General features: G+C 38.2%; 1 protein-coding gene across 1 annotated transcript in view; it reads right to left on the bottom strand.

The window, feature by feature from the left end:
• The window catches only part of pio (piopio), a 187,365-nt gene extending 180,717 nt beyond the window's left edge, over positions 1 to 6,648 (bottom strand). Inside the window, exons 1-2 of the mRNA XM_065229086.1 lie at positions 6,492 to 6,648; positions 5,852 to 6,145 (exon numbers count right to left, since the gene is read on the bottom strand). The gene's annotated coding sequence lies outside the window, so the exon portion shown is untranslated. The remainder of the gene's footprint in view (positions 1 to 5,851; positions 6,146 to 6,491) is intronic.
• Positions 6,649 to 17,656: the final 11,008 nt, after the last annotated feature.

The following is a 17,656-nucleotide window of genomic DNA, read 5'->3' as shown; positions in this document are numbered from 1 at the left end:
GGCTGATAGGTCAGTGTAGATGAAATCTGTTTGCATATGGTCTGTCATACTCTCCGTAATGTACGAGGTGAGAGTGACATTAAATCATATTTGATTAAAATTTACTCCTCCTACGAGTGATCTACGCTTTTGCGAATTTGAGTGTACGGTACTCAAATATGAGTCAGTCTCATTTGCCGTGAAGTTTGTTTTGACGGGAGGATTGACTGCCCGCTATTTCTAAACTACCCACATTTGAGTAGGATCTACTCATATCCGTCAAAAGTAGGACTACCAAAAGTTGAGCAAACAAAGTTGCAACTGACAATATGACGAATGAACAACATCGTTCAGATTCAGATCGATATTTTCCATTCGTCATCTTGTTAGTCTAAACTTTGTTTACTCAATTTGGTGTAATCTGCTTTTGACGAATATGAGTAGATTCTTCTCAAATTTGGATTGTTTAGAAATAGCGTGTGTACCGTGTTGACCCCTCCTTTCACGCAAAGGTTAACATTTGCCTACAGGATTTTTCAGTGGAGTGAAAGGATAAGAAACGATCCGCTATGTTTCACGAAATTGGACATTTGCTTATTAGGAGTGAACAGTTGCAGAGTCATCGTCAACGCTAATGGTTTCACCAAAACCAAAACAAAGTTATCAAATAAAGTTCGTAGGCCATCATTAGGAACAAGCATCAAAATTACGTTCCTAATGTTCGGTCCATAATTATAAAGTGCTAAAAGCGTTAAATATTTTATACACTGGAGTCGCTTTTTACGCGGGTGATACGTCCCGCGTAAAAAAAAACCGCGTAAAAAAAAACCGCGTAAATTCCGGAATCCGCGTAAAAAAAAACCGCGTAAATTCCGAAATCCGCGTAAAAAAAAACCGAGTAAAAAAAGACCGTGTAAGAAAAAACCGCGTAAAAAGCGATATACCGCGTAAATTCTGAAATCCGCGTAAAAAAAAACCAAAATCCGCGTAAAAAAAACCGCGTAAATTCCGGAATAAAAATTCCGGGTAAAAAAAACCGCGTAAATTCCGAAATCCGCGTAAAAAAAACCGCGTAAAAAAAACCGTGTAAAAAAAAAACCGCGTAAAAAGCGACTCCAGTGTATAGTGAAAAGTGCGATATTGATTGAATAATCTAGCATGTGACAAAAAGGTAAGTCCTTTAAATTCATGACATTATCAGATTTTTTGATGATCACAGCTCTGTAGATTTTCGTTAGTGCAATAATACGGCAAGATCATGGCGCCTAGAAATCGAAAATTAAGTCAATGTCACTAAACTTTTTCATTGAAAAAGAGCAAGAAATGTTCAAAATGTGTCCCATAAATAGGCAATAAATTTACAGATTACAATTTTTCAGCATAATTGTTATTAGTTTTTCATTACTTTTGTGTATTATTGCTGAATTAATGCACTGAAAATGTATTTTCGTTATTTCTCTGAAAACCGTTTCGTAAAAATGAATATCGTACATACAACACATCTTTCATAAATGGTACGAAACATTCGTTTTTCCTGTCATCTGGCGCAATGTCAATATTATGCCTTATTCGTATAATATACAAATACATCTTCGTACAATCAAACCAACAACTGCGCTTATTGTCTCCTAAAGTGCTGATTGTGTGTTGGAGATGGGATATTTTTTTTTAGAAATATTGTCGGTTTGACCAATACATGCAAGCTACCACAATAAATCAAATTACTCGTCGCGGTGGTTCTATGTTAGAGAAAGAAAATACATGCAAGCAGCAGAAAATGCAAGCGAAATCGATGTACCGCTCCATGAGTGCTTCTTATTTGCCTTTAGCTTTACCATTTCTCATAGCACAGATAGAGCGATGGGTACAACACAGATCCAACGATCGCAAGGTTCATGAGTCGAGTCCGACCTGAAACCTATTTTTATTTTTTTGTCATATTTATTCCTTCCAATGAAGAAGTTATTTTTACCCATCCACACTAACACACTCCACATTTTTCGGTTTCCACAACCAACACTTGTGGACCGCTGGTTGGGTGTGGCGATACCGAGTATGACAGTTCTAACGAAACTAGCTTCATACAATGTACATATCCATTTCGTTGCAGAAAACAACGAATAAATTCGTACAACAAACGAGCGATTTCGTTGTATAAACGAAATTTTATTTTCAGTGTGGGTTATTTGCTTGATAGGCCGAAGTGAGGGGCTAGGCTGACATTAGATCCCGTAATCCTATCTTAATTTTTACAAGAGCAAAGTCTACGCAGCAAAACAAAAACATGTCATTTTCGCAATATGGCCTACTTTGATCAATCCTACTTCAATTAGAATTGTAATTATTGAAAAACTGCGATCCAAATGCGATATTTTCAACTGCTCTTTGAAAAATCGTCAATGTTTACACCTCTTTATTGCGTGAAATCACACAAATTGACTATTTGAATATCATTCAGCTAAAATTTTAGTGAAGTTGCAGTGATGAATCAAGATTAAATCGCACAATCTGACACTTTATTAATCTACATCGAAATCTTTCCAAGTCCAAATAAACTTTTCTGAAGCGCATGATTTATCACTGGCAAACTCCATCATACTTCATGCTTATGTGGTGGAGAGGTATAAGTGCTGGTCTCTAGATACGAAGAAGGTAGGGGTTGCAAGAAGTGATTTTTAATGTTTTTTTTTCTTATATATATACAGGGTGTTCGGTTCCTTAGTGCAAATAATTTAAGGAGCGATTGAAGATCATATTTGAAGTAAAACATTGTTCTACGCATATGATCAAAACTCAAAGATTACTGAGTTATTGAACTTTTTCTGTTTTGGTCCATGCTTGCCATAAATTGGCTCTTACTCGAAAACTATGCCATTGATCACAAAACTCTTGCCTCCATTGGACATCTTTGCAAATTTTCTACTTAATAGTGTCATTTCTACTTTAAGTAAGCTGCATTTAGACACATTGATAAATGAGTCTAAAGTTTGTGTTTTCCTACGGGTTTTCTCTTATTATTTAAAAAAATACGTAATAAAGTGTACTGTTTTGTCAAACCAAAAGATGCCTCTCATAGCGTTCTACAACTCTCTCTTTGACACCAATTTTCTATCTTGTTTGGTTTTGTCGCAATTTCGTACTAAACACATCATGTTGGGTCGTTAATTATCGGTTGCGTTAAACACAATTCAACCCCACCGTGCGTTGCTGTTGACGTATATTTGCAATGCGCACAGCACACTTGATCGCCAGGCGGATGATGGTCTGATAAGTTCTAAGGCTGTGAACCATTTGCCGAGTTAAATTTAACTCGTAGTTAAAAGTGACATTTCGAAAGTTATTTCTTATGTTCGAAAATCCCCGTGCTGTCGATCGACCGGTTTTCGAGCCACGATCGTCAAAATTTAACTTCTTGTCTGTCAGAAATAACCACGCTCGGATAGCAGGGTTAATCGATAACTTTCCATGTGTCAAATTTTAACCAAAAGTTAAAATAATCCACCAAATGGTTCAGAGCCTAAATGGAATAGTTTTTGAGTAACAGCCAATTTATAGCAAACATGGAACAAAACAGAAAAAGTTCAATAACTCAGTAATCTCTGAGATTTGATCATATGCGTAGAACATTTTTTTACTTCAAATATGATCTTCTATCGCCCCTTAAATTATTTGCACTAAGGAACCGAACACCCTGTATACCAGCTGAGCGGGCCCGGCCTTGCTCGGGATTAAATATTAGCTTGAGTTTATGCGCCGATTCAAAAAAGCATGATATATTTTTCTATTTTATATTAATGGAAGTCCTCCCCCCACCCTCAGAGAGGGAGGGCTCTCGAATTATCATAAAAACCTTTCCTGGCCCCAAAAACCCCTGCATACAAATTTTCACGCCGATCGATTCAGTAGTTGCCGAGTCTTTGGATCAGACAGACAGACAGAAATTCATTTTTATATAGATAGAAGTATATATACATATTTTATATAAGAGTTTATATAAGAATCTCATTTCCCAAAGTTTGGATTTTAAAAAGATTTGTCAACAGAATTAATATTAGAAATTTGGAGGGCAGTTCCAGGCCAAATTGCTAAACATATTTTATATTTTATCGCTCCGATTTCCATTAAACTTCGGCTAATTGTAACTTGATTTGAATAAAATTTGTGCCAGAATTCTACTATATTCACTATCGCCTAATGGAGTATTTTATATTTTTGAATAACTCATAGCACGAAAACTGACAAAGTTATAGGAAACTGGAAACGCACTGAAAAATAATCACAAATTTTCGTCAAAAATTAAAAAAAAAACACTTAAATAACACAAAAGTTAATTTTATTAAATTTGAAAATTTATCAAAATGCTAACTTTTCTGAAATGGACACAATGGACACTTAAAATTTTCCAAAATCGTAGAAATTCAACGTTTAGTCAATTTTTTTTTTAATTTTTACCCTGGCCTCTTGTTAAGCTTTATAGAATTCTGAAAGGTAAATTCTATAATTTGTATAAATTTTTGCTAATTGACCTCGAAATGCTCAAGATCATTATGATCAAAAAATTTAAATGTTTTTTTGTTTTAGGATACACATTTTTATAAATTATTTTTTCATAATTCTATCTCCATTCATAAACAGGGTTTATTATTATTTCAGAATAAATAGCAGCCTTTGAAAAATATTTTATCAAAATTCTAACCTTAAGGATTCCTGTTGGCATTGAAGTATTTCTGTTTTCTTCAATTCAAATTCTCCAATTTCAACAGCCACAACAGCTACATCCAAGCATCAAATTAATTTCACCATCTTCCCTCTTCAATCATTCCTTGTGTGCGAAGACCTCTGGCCTACAAATTTCTCATCTCCCTATTCATTTTTTTTTCACCGCTGACTGACCGGATGGAGGTGGCGTAGGTGTAAATGAACGTGTTGAATCAATTACTCTTATTCCAGCAACAAGGTTGCTCTTCGAGTGAAGATCGCTGACCCAAGCCCAGGCAACCTGGCCGTTACCTTTGTAGTAGCAGTTTGGCTTTTAACCTGCCTGTTTCAGGTCAAAGACAGAGCGCATAGGTACCTATGGATGCCGATTGGTGCAGGTCTCAGCGGGCGCTAATAGCTTCATATTCTTTTTTTTAAGTTCGAACTAATTGTTATGGACCCTGCTGTAGTGCTCTGAGCAGCTCGGAGAGCATCAAATTGCTCCTCTATACAGTCTATAATTTGATTACCTCCCTAGAAATGATCATTTTTCACATTTACCCCATCCAGAAACCGGTTCATCGGCCAGTCCAAAAGTTCAAGATTGACTCATTACCTGGGGCCTGATGTGGAGCTTTTGTTGCGGTTCTGAAGTGGTCCTCCAGTCCTTCTCGGTACGAGTGCCAGCGCTCGTTTAGTGCCTAGTGCTAGGGTGTTGCAAACCTATGGCGAATCCAACATTCATGTGGATGGCGATAATGTTTGGCTCGGTAAATCATCGGTCATGGATTAAGTTAATCTCGTTCGGAACAGTTTCCAGATTATCTGCGATTAATTTAATTTTGAGCCACCCTAAGCCCCCATACAAACGCTGCTATTCGGTTGAGTTGTCATTTGTGCACCGAGCACAGATCAAAGATCGAATGCAGGCAAAAAAGTAAGGCATAAAAACAACCATAAAACTTCGCGAGTTGAAAGAGCAAACCGTGTCTGGTCGTCTCAGTACCAGTCCAGTTGAGTCGAGTCGACAGCTCCGAGGATGCAGGGGAAAAAAAAACAACATGGTACAAATACAGTGCAATTTTTCTTGCACCAAGAGAGACAGCATTTACTTTTTATTGGAAGATAAAGCAAACAGGGTTGCAAAAATTACAGGTTTGAAGGATACACTTACTTTCTGGCTGGGTTTGTTAAAGTTACGTAACCCGGCGGGTGTACGATGTCCGCCGATGATTCGCCGGACTTGTTGAAGGCTTTTTATCGGTCCCAGTTCGGTGCAGGTCGAAGGTCCCGCTAACTAATCCTTCTAGCTTGCACGCACTTCCAATGCTACTTTCAATCGATCAATCGATTCTCTTCTCACCGCTTTCACTTCAATGATCACTAAACTGCTTCTTCCTTGCTATCAACTTTGGGCACTGAAATTTCCAATTCACCTAACAATGCCAATTTTCATTCTTCTTCTCCACTGAAAGATAAAACCAAGAATAGTAATCGCTTAGATTTAGATATCAACGCAGAACAAAAAAAAAGCACATTCCAGTCGACTTCACACCAATATCCAACCAAATGGAGCCCCCTTTCTTCCGATCCCGAAATTCCACAGTAAATTTTTTTCCCGTTCAGATAACTAAATGAAGCAGACCGAAATCGCACCAGTCAAAAGAAGGAAAATATCGACTTCTGCGCAAATAAAAAAAATAAAGAACAGAAAAAAACCGCGATCCCACTTCGAAGCGGGTCCCTACGGAGGATCGATGGGTGGTCAAGTGAACGACATTCGGTCGCGGTCCGAACGAGAAGAGCAAACTTACATTAGCCACCACCTAGCACACTGCAAGACACACACGCGAATCAGGCCGCAGCGCGAAACATACTGACGGGGCCGCCGTTGTGTGCTGGTTGGCTGCTGGCGGTTGCTGGTGACTTCAACTCTTCCACAGACGGGAATACCTTGAATCGCTCGTTTCGGTTATTGTTGCCTCTGAGCGAGCGAATGCAGTGTGGCTCGGGCAAGCCCGCTTCCTCCGTGCATGCGAACGGGGTACGAAGTTGGATGGGCTGTGGACGTACGGCGCACGGGTTGGGAGTAGAGCTAATCGAACAGGTTTGCCGTTTGCGAGAGTGTATGCGATGATGGCCTTTCCGACAATGTGGGTTGAGTTTGTATCGGTATGTTTGTGCTGTTATGAAAATGATGATGATGATGGTTTTGAAGATCGTGTTGATGTTTTTAACTTACTTGTATGTTGCATGTTTCGATGCTTGGTGTTTGTGAGGGGTTTTTTTTTGCTTACTGTCAATAAGATATAAAGGGATGCTCAAAAGGGTAAACAATTGTGCATCACGTGACTGATTGGAACGAAAAAAATGTAATAACATCAATTTTGCTGAAATCAGTTGAAAATCAGCTGAAATGTTCAGTAAATCATTGTGTGCATTTGTGCATTTTTACTGAACATTTCAGCTGATTTCATGGTACTTATTAACCTTTCTACAGCAGCTTTTCCGATGAAATATGGTACAATTACACTTCAAAATGGTGCAAAGCGGTGCATACTAAGGAGCATTTTCAAATGCTTAATGTACAGTTTGCTCCATTTTAGGGAGCGTACTTTAAATATTTACTGAGCATTTTAAGATTTTCAACGTATTTTGATCAATCATTTAAGGAGCAACCCGATCTATTTTAAGGAGATTTTTTTTACTTATTAAGGAACATCGTCATTGTTTAATGATTCATTTGCCTTTTTACCATTTCAGCTACGTGCATTCACAAAAACCTTGATATGTTGGCTTGTGAAATTGTGAAGTGTAATGCGAAAACGGACGCTTAAATGATTCTTCTTGAACGAATCGCTTTTTTTTTACTTTTTGGAAAAGAATATTTGTTTCCATGTCTGGGGTTTGATCGATCATGGTGACGGGTTTTAAAAGTAATTCAATGTAGGGAATTTCAATTTTGTTGAATCGGTAATCTAGCAGTTTTAGCAAGTTAGAAGTGCTTGCATTATATTCTCATGAAAGTTGATTGTGAAATTCCGCCGATATTAATTATGGGCAAATCACCCACAATGCAGCTTATCAATGTCCAACTTACCCGTGCAGCAGCTTGAATCCAAATGACCTTTCACCAACTGTCAGGAAAAGTGTATGAAAGGTCATGACCTACCTAGTTATTATCCATCTCATATCTTCCCTCTCCTTTGGTATAAAAGTTTTAAATGTTTTTTTTAACAATAATTCATGTTAATGAATCACTGAATGCTGTCAGTTTTAATTTCACAAATATCATGGTGCCACCTACCTTTCTATTGGCATAATGTTAATACAAAAATGTATAGAGAGTTGATTTTATTTCCATATTTATATTTTTATTTTTTCGAGTTTTTTTAAGCGTAATCAGAGAAAACAATATTTTGTAGTTGTGTTCCGCAAAAAATGTGTTGAACCACCAGTGACAATTTTCACATTGAAACGTGAATTTCCAATTTTGTAATATAAGCAAAAACAAATAGCCGTATATTTTTCAAGCGACAGCGGTAGAATTAAAACTCACTTTGACAACGTTAATCGACTGGAGATTTTCACTATTGAGATTGTTTGTTTACATTTAGCAAGTACTCATGGATGGTTAAACGAGCTATATCTGACTATATTGCATAGTATATACGAGGGTAATCACTGTGCCTGTCCTGTTAAAAAGTAAAACGTGCATCAAATAACACGAATGTGAGGTTTTCTTTGTACAACATTAATTCCTCTTGCTTTAACGATGATAAGATTGGTAAGCGCGAGATCGTCGGCCACTGTTGGAACTGTTAGCCAGTATACGCTGACCGTTGCCAACCATTAAGTTCAACTCCTCCACGAGAAGGAGAAGGGTGAGTGATGGCAGAAGCTGTCCATCCAGGACAAGAAATTTCTTTACCGTGTATCATTCTGGTAGACGTTTGCCGAAACCTATACTTATGACCCACCCGGCAAGTGGAAAATGTACCTCTACATTATCATCATGGTACTCGGGCAATGCTACAACCTAGAAATCAAGAAGGATTCGACCTAAAATTTCCACTGGCGATAGTAGAAGCAGCAATAGACCTTCCGTTACTTCCTAGTGTTAGCCTTAACTTTTGGGTACTGAATTCATCTATGTTTGCTAAACATGTTTTGGTGGGAGAGTCAATCGACTGCGTCCATGGTTTTGAACTTTTGAGTAGCCTAATAAATAAACAAGAGATCCTGGAAATCACTGAGATTGTTCAATAACAACACAAAAATAAATAGTGCTGCTCTTCTTCATTCTCATAGCTCTCAACTATTTACTTTTAATCCGTTTATCCTCATCGTCCATCAAATAATTTCCAGCAGCATGCAAATGCGTATCTAGGATCTAGATACCAGTTGTCAACGTTTCATTACTACCTTCTCTTTGTATTTGCTTGTTGTTCCTTCATAACTTTCATCCTTACTTGGTTTTGCCGGAATTGCATACTTATCCCCTACTGGCGGTTCCGATTGCGTTTATAAATGGCTCCGTCGAGGGCTCCGTTACCTCCGGTGTGGTTACCTTCACAATTCTGTTAGCAGCATTGAGAAGGACTCACTCGTTTTCTCAGAACGGCCGTACCGGTCGCGTTCTCTCCTGTGGCTTTTCTACGGCGAGGAGACGATTTTTCCAAATCCGTCCTCACTTTCATTCAGAACGGCCGTCGCGGTCGCGTTCTTATCCTGTGGCAGTGCCACCACGAGGTGACGATTATTTTTCAAATCCATCCTCACTCGTTTTTTCAGCACGGCCGTCCCGGTTGCGTTCCCTCTTGTGCCTTTGCCACGGCGAGGAGACGATTTTTGAAAATACATCCTCACTCGCTTGCATAACGGCGTTCAGAAGCTTATCAATGTCAAACTTAACCGTGCAACAGCTTGAATCCAAATGACCTTTCACCAACTGTCAGGAAAAGTGTATGAAAGGTCATGACCTACCTAGTTATTATCTATCTCATACTGATAAAAATATCTAAAAGAGGAATCCATATAAATAAAGAAAAACGCTTCACAAAAAAACATCCAAATGATCGATAAGACCCTGATGACCTTTTTTTTCCAAGAAATAGAAAATTGTTTTACATTAACAATTAAAGAACAAACTATGCCAAAATCGGCCTTTAAATAGAAATGATGTCTCGTTATAACGCATATTTCGAAACAATTGATGTAACCAAGAATAAAAGTACGCTTAAAATGATTTTGTTTTCGAGGTTAGCAAGGTAAAGAGGTAGTAAAGATAGATGTGAAGTGTTTATTGTAACTGAAATGGGCTAGGTTTGATTGAAAGCGAATAAATAAATAAATTTACCTGTGGTGTCACCCTCCTTACTCATGGAGCAGAAAAGCACGACTATCAGTCCTGTAATGAATAATCCAAACGTGCATCCGTGTGACCAGTATGCCGTAATTTAAATCTAACTGCTTCGATCCTAATGTGGCACTCTTGCGTGGGGTGTTGACTTCCATGCGACTCAAAAAATTATATTAGAATTCTAAAACAAGATCGATAAAGATTGAAAAAAGTATTCAGAACAACATTTTCCACATCTGTACATGTTATGACAGCACCAAGGAAGTGGTCATTTTCTAACTTGATCATATTTTGAGCATGAGCATGATTGACAGCCCACGGCTACTACTCCACTGTTACCAGATCACCTAAAATAACTCAGAATACCGACAGATTATGCTTGGGACTAGCAATCATCCTCAATAAGTAAAAATTGGTGATTTTAAACTTTATAATAGACAATACCACCGCCAGCCACAACAACGAATACAGAACAATTTGCAGGAATAGGACGTGATACTCGTTTGGTTGGAAGCCGAGAAATCCTCTCCACATCCAAAAATCAATGTAAGTGATGTGTTCATGTTAAACTAGAAAGCGAGTTACGAGTCTTGAATGTGAATAAAGGGCCACCCACATTAGATCCGTTTGCGTTGCGTTGACGTCAATTGGACAGTTAGAAAATAGATTTAGCTGTCACTTTGCCGCTACGCGTCCGATCCGGATCTAATGTGCGTGGGTCTTAAGTTTGTGATTAAACCCTTGATGTTCTGCTCAGTAAGCAAAATCGGTCACTCCAAGGCCACCAAGCCTCTCATATCACATAACTCCATTTATGACATTCAAGTCCGACGATGGTGCCCCTTGCACCAGAATATATCAGTACGACCGACGATATTTCAAACTCAGATGCACGAAGTTACGAAAAAGCACTTGAAACTTAACTGCATGCTACTTTTAGTGATGTACATTGTTTTTATTTGGTCCTTACGTAGTATGGGAATAAAATTGTTAATGCCTCAAAGTTTTTTTTCTGCTATTTTATACAAGTTAAACTAAATTTGGTTACTATCTACCCTAATAAAAATAACCATAAAAGAGAGCTGGACGACGTATTCGAGGTATCATCCAAACCATTTGAGGGATAGTTTACCCATCCGGGATACAGTTCATTTATGGTATTTGTTTATAAGGGTAAGATTACCGGATCAAAACTAAATAGGGAATGTCAAACAAAAACTTGCTCAAAAAATTATATTTGTAGTAAACTTTTCCCAAAACAGCGAAATAAATAAAGTCTAAAGCCAAAGCTGATTACTCGATCATGATCGTGGTTAATAATGTTTCTCCCGAATAGACGAATTAAGGTAATTTAGCCAGCTATGGCACTACCCGAGGAAAGTCCAGCATCAAAATGACAGCAAATCGAAATCAAATTTAAATGTAAACATCAAACTGAAATCAAATCAAAGCAATTGACAAATCTTCAAAAATATATTGGTGCTGTTTTGTTTTCATTGTCTTAGCAGAACACCAAATTGAATACTTGTTTTGTCAACAACAGGAAAAATGTACATCAAATTGAGTTTTCACTTTGCAATTACTGATAGCAGAATTAGTTTTCAATGTGTTATCAAAGGACGATTTTTTGCTCTAAATTTTGACATTTTAACCGTTAATAGTAACTTTAACGCTCTTGGGTCATTCGTTACTTGTCCGGGGGTGAGATTTGAACTCGTGACTTTAGCGTGAGAGGTATGGATGCTAACCACTACGCCGGGGTTGCCCCCAAACCGTTAACCGTTAAAATGATCAAAACGACAGCAACCTAAGTGATCATTAGCAGCAACACCAAATGTAGTTTTCAATTTAATCTCAGACTTTGCTCGGGTAGTGCTCCTAAAAATTTAAAATTGGGGATCCTTTTGGGCCAAAGACTGGTTCACTTACCCTACGATTCAAGAGGAATAAAAGTGTAACTGTCATGAATATACTCAACCGCACAAACTGAACAATAGATCACGTGAGATCGAGATATGAGGATATTTTTAATGCAACGAATTCACCAAATCAATTCTTGCTACATGTCAAATGATGCGGGTTCATACAATATGAATTTAAAATGCATCACCTTTCCACTCCTTTGCTTCAGAAGTGGATAAAGTGAAAACACTAAGATCTAATTTCCTCCACGCTTCTTAAAATTCACTCATTCAAACATGTTCATATCCAAACACGGTCATGAGGAGGGAATCAAAATTCGCACCGACTCCATAAAAAATTGTTGGGTCAACAAGCTCTTTCCACACATTTTTCCATCTGCCGTTAGGGTAGCCTCGCAATAATTATGTTTAATTTTTCTTCCATTTATTGTTTGGCTGGCTCATTCGTGACAGCGTCATTTTTTCAAAGGCACACCACTCCCATGCGAACAGAAGCCTGATTCATCACACCAACCGAATAATAGATCACGTGCCATCGGGGTAATTCTAGGTACAGGTAAACCTCGATATAACGTAACTGTCACTTTTGAAGTCCATTGTCAATATCTCCCTAATAACAGTTGAAAAATACAAATTAATATAACCAATAGATGGGGGATTATCCCATATGTCCGATAATATTATTACTTTCCTTGTATGAATGATCGATTAAAATTAACAGTTACGTTATATCGAGGTATACCTGTATAACATAAATATGAGAACATATATTTCTTTTGCTATCAATAGGGAGCTGCACCGTCGGGTTAACCTCACTTATTTTGACATCTGGCAGTGGTTTGCTTACATGGACTTAGAAAAAAAAATATTATTTTTTTTTTTAATTTTTTGGAGAGGAATATTTTTCAAACGAACATAGTCGGATATCATATCTTTTAATTCTTTTTTTTTAACCTCAAATTCACTTGAATCGACTAACAAGCAAAGGTAAACAAACCACCACTGGATGTCAAACTGATGAATGCGGATTCATCGCGTTCATTCGTGACGTCAACGTGCAGCATCCTATTGCCACTGCACCAAAAACTCGAGACAAAACGATGTCGATATCGAAGGAACCATTGAGATAGGGAGAGATTGACATTCAGAACAGTATATCATCAGCCTACTAGACTATGACCAACCGGTGGAAACTAAAGATTTTAAATTGGCTCACTACTTGACTAGACTATTGGTCCCAAGAAAATCGATTAACTTCCCCATTCTAGTCAAAATTCTAGTACTACACTATGTTTGTTTTGATTCGCTATGAAACTTTGACAGATAAAATGAGGGGTGCATCGATTAGCTTGGGACCAAAGAGAGTACCAGAGCTGAGCCAAAAAGTAGAAAGGTCTGTGCCTAGGGGCACGAACGGATGCTTGACGTAGGACCGCTAGTGGACGAAATAAATGTGAAGAGCATTAAGTTCTTTTAATTGATCAAATATCTATTATCTCAACTCTTTCCGTTTTTGAATTGTAAGCGTACCAAATTTGTAGTAATATTTTTCAAAGAGAAAAATGATTACGAGAATCAATCAAAATCACTTGCACCCCTGCTTCCAAGTTTGTGTGGTCGTTGGGGGCTTGTGGTTCTGAATATGGACAAACAAGCACAGATAAATTCTATTCCAACTCTTTACTGATGTAAGCTTGATGGTCCTGAAATGGGCCGTTTTATTGAAGAGGACATCCATGGCCACTTACGCTTGGCGTGTTTAGTGTAGGTGACAGCATCACGGACCTCATTTTCCAGGAACACCATCAGCACACCTCGTAGATCAGACCGGAGATACGTCAGACACCGCCTCGGCTAGCCAGACGCCGGATGGTGCTTATATCTCGAAGAATTTGCGATGACGATTGGCACCTCCTTTGCCACGACCAGTCAATTGTTGCTTGTTGGGTTATATGAACGTGGACTAACCACCTTCCTACTGCTGCTATTGCTGACCACGCCGTCCAAAGTGAAAATGAGCTGATACTAGACAGCAGCGCTGCTTTATATCTTTTCAGGTTAAAGCAGAATGATGTGCAACCAAGTGGTATAAAAGCTACAAAGACTCCTCCCATTTTGTGTAGTTTGCTATCAAGTAGTGACACTGGCTCTTTTCCTTTTGCGTACACGGCGAATGAGAACGACCTAAATTTGAGTTTAGTTCACTCATAATCGCCAAAAGTGCAGGGTCTCATGGTTTCCTGTGGAAAACCTAAAAAATCTGCCAGAAAATGACGAAATTGACGAAAATTTTATTCAGTCTCGGAGTAGTACCAATAGACTGAGTGAATCCAATCTTTACTTTTCTCAAATTCGGGATTTTTTTCCTGGAAGATCCTGGAAAAACTTGGGAAAACATGAGGCAAATTTACTCATCGCTGAGTTCCTGCACTTTATTTCTTATTTCTGAGATAAGTTAACTCAAATTTGGGTCGTTCTCATTCGCCGTGATAGATATCGGCACCGGTGGTTAGCGTGATTACCTCTCATCCCAGCAGGCCTGGGTCCAATCTCAGTCGGTAGCATTGGAGCTCAGTACGGAAAACAAATCTCGCGTCACTTTTCAATAGGTCCTATCTACATTGATCGATTCTCTTCATCGACACTCTCTTTCGTAAATAACTCGGCTTCACAAATCTGGATCAACAATAGAAAAGGGCCCATCAGCATTTGTAAACAAACCGTTCCAAAGCCCATTCCGCATAAAGCGAAGGCCACTCACACAAACCAACACAATCATCGGATAGGGGAAACATCTACCTACACGATGATGGTGTTGGTTTGTGTGAGCGGCCTTCGATTTGTTAGGAATGGGCTTTGGAACGGTTTGTTTACAAATGCTGATGGGCCCTTTTCTATTGTTGATCCAGAAATGTTTCCTGCCGTCTTCGTCGAATTAGATGCTAGATTGTTGCTTCTTCCATCAAAAATATCCTGATACACTTTCAGCACACCTCGTAAATCAAACCGGAGATACGTCAGACACCGCCATGGCGAGCCAGACAACGGATGGTGGTTATCTAATAGCGAATTCGTTTATTATTCCGTTCCAACCTGGATCGGGTATCCGGATTGGGTCTGCTTGTTTTCTGACAAACGTCAGTTTGCTCGTTTCTTTTTAAAACCTAGCTCAGGTTGAGGTTCGCACTGACAAAAAGTTCGGTTTCGCACTGGGTTGGAACTGGTTCCAACCCCGATAATAAACGAATTCGCTATTAAAGAATTTGCGTTTGGTTCTGAATATGGCGATTAGTGTGCAAAATATTACGCAATTCCATCCTCCCTATTCGCACGCGCCCGAGGATCGGAGGCGAATGCCACTTCGACTTGTTTCGTCTACTTACTACTCTCTGACGACTGTGCTGGGGAAGCAGCATATGCATGTAGGTAATTGGTCAATTTGTTAGTTAATTCGACGCTTTTGGACAATGCTGGACATTTACCAGTTTTTCAATAGTTTCTTGTTGAAAATCAGCATTCAGGAGCATTGTTATCAATGCGTAGCCATATTTCTGATCGATTGGTGATAAAATTGTTGAAATTGGACCAGGGGCAGCTGAGTTATTAACGTTCAAAATCTTTCTTAATTTGTTACATGTTCCATTTTCAGTTTTCACAAAGTGTATCCCCATATAGAAATCAAAGACGTAGTCCTACGTCAAAAGTTGAGCACTTTTCTTCGGGACCTTCTAATCTTAGAGTCTCCTCATGCTATGACTATACACTGAAAAAATTTGCAAGTAGTAAACGATATACGTATCTGTTTTGGTTCATAATAATAGTGAAAGTGATACAACAGTAGTGGAATTAAAAGTGAAAATCGACGAAAAAGGTATATAATACTATAGAATTTTGAGCTAAACTGATCGCTCAACTTTTAACTTAATCATTCATACATACATATTTACTGAAATTCTTAAAAGTTTCGAATGCAATTGAAGAGCATCGAATAAAAATCATGACATTTCTAGCAAATGATGGCATTTGTGAAGGTATTTTACGCAACTTACAACAAGATCAGTCCCAACTTTCATACCACATTTTCCAATGAATTCAATAATCATCCAACCCGATGAAGTGTTCACAATTTCAAAGAGCTTTCTCACAGCTTCTAATGACTTAATCTCAACTTTTCACCAAAATTACTGAAAATGGACAAAGCATTTATCATAATTTCCAAATACATTGATTGTGATTTATATAAAAAAAATGCTTCAGCTGTTAATGAGATTTATTTTAAAAGGTATCAGCTCAGATGCCAGACTGTAAATTAAATTGGTTTTAATTTTATTGAAAAATGTATGAAAAATGAATGTATAAAGAATGTATCAGGCATTTTGACAATGTACGGATAATGACGCTGCCAGAGAATGACTTTTGAATACCCTCAAGGCCCAAAGAAGACAATCATACTTTCTGCAAATGTCTCGAGGGGGACGAAACTCCCAGATTTATTGTAATTTTATGAATTAATACCTTTGTTTTGATGAATCTGTTCATGTCTTCATACATCCATTTTTCCTATATAATCTCTTAAATTATTAATATCGTTTTTAATCGAACACATCTCTATCATATCGGGCGACAGCTCTAACTATCTCATGACAGATAACGAAATTTTAGGACGCCGCGAAGGAGTGTCCAATAGACCTTTTTGACGTTTAATCGTTTTTCTCTATCTAGCACACATGGATGGTTTGTTTTCCCACTAATCTGTTTCCCTCTTGCTCGCACTCGTTCAATTTAAATTGTGCAGTAGTGTGTGCCGATTAAACACCAAAAATTTCTATGCGATGTAAACAATGTGATTTTGTCATCTCTTTCGTTTTCCCTGGTTGATGGACTGTGACGTCAAACTCTGTCATCCATTGCAACAGCGGAAAAATGAAATTGACGAAAAATTTACATTGTTTACATCACTTTAGTGGTCGTATGGATTTTCGGTTTGAATTGAGATAAATTTAACACGTAAAAAGGCACCGATAAGATGAGAACGATGATAATATCACGGTTTAGAGGTGTTCTAAATTGAAGCTGGAAGTGGTTACAAAGGCAAACGAATGTTGGCCGATAGCTGATAACAGTGGGGAATGGAGGTCTAGAACTTACGAAAGAAATTTGTAGGTTGTTAGCATCATACAAAGAGTATCGGAGTGTGTTTCTGCTGTAGATGATTGGGGGAATTTAGATTTTGGGTGGGTTGAAATAATAATATATAATGTTTATTTCCGCACAACTTTTTGAAAATATCAAAAAGCAACTACTGCTGGCTAGCTATGAGCGATCTGAAGCGCGATACACGCCATTTTGAGGCTACTCATTTTTGAGTCGAAAACGCCTCAGTCCAGCCAAAAGGGAAGTTACTCAAAAATGAGTAAATATGTATTTACTCAATTTTGAGTAAACGTGCCTATGGAGGAAACTGGGTAACGGTTACTACCTGCTTATAGCTTTCGCCATCCAAGCTATTACCAATCGGTGGAAACTAACGATTTCAAATTGGCTCACAGTGGACTAGCCTATCGGTCCCAAGAACACCCATTAACGTACCAGAGCAGAGCCAAAAAGTTGAGCACGTTTTTTCGGGACCTTTTGGTCTTAGAGCTACCTTTATGCTATTAAGTAGCTGCTTCATTTTTACTGCTTCACTTTAAAA

Source organism: Ochlerotatus camptorhynchus, unplaced genomic scaffold, assembly GCF_037179485.1.
Source record: "Ochlerotatus camptorhynchus isolate MF236.1 unplaced genomic scaffold, CSIRO-AGI_Acam_v1.1 ptg000307l, whole genome shotgun sequence".
NCBI classification, from domain to species: Eukaryota; Metazoa; Arthropoda; class Insecta; order Diptera; family Culicidae; genus Ochlerotatus; species Ochlerotatus camptorhynchus.
Note: the sequence above shows the minus strand (reverse complement) of the source record. Positions and strands in the feature narration are given on the sequence as shown.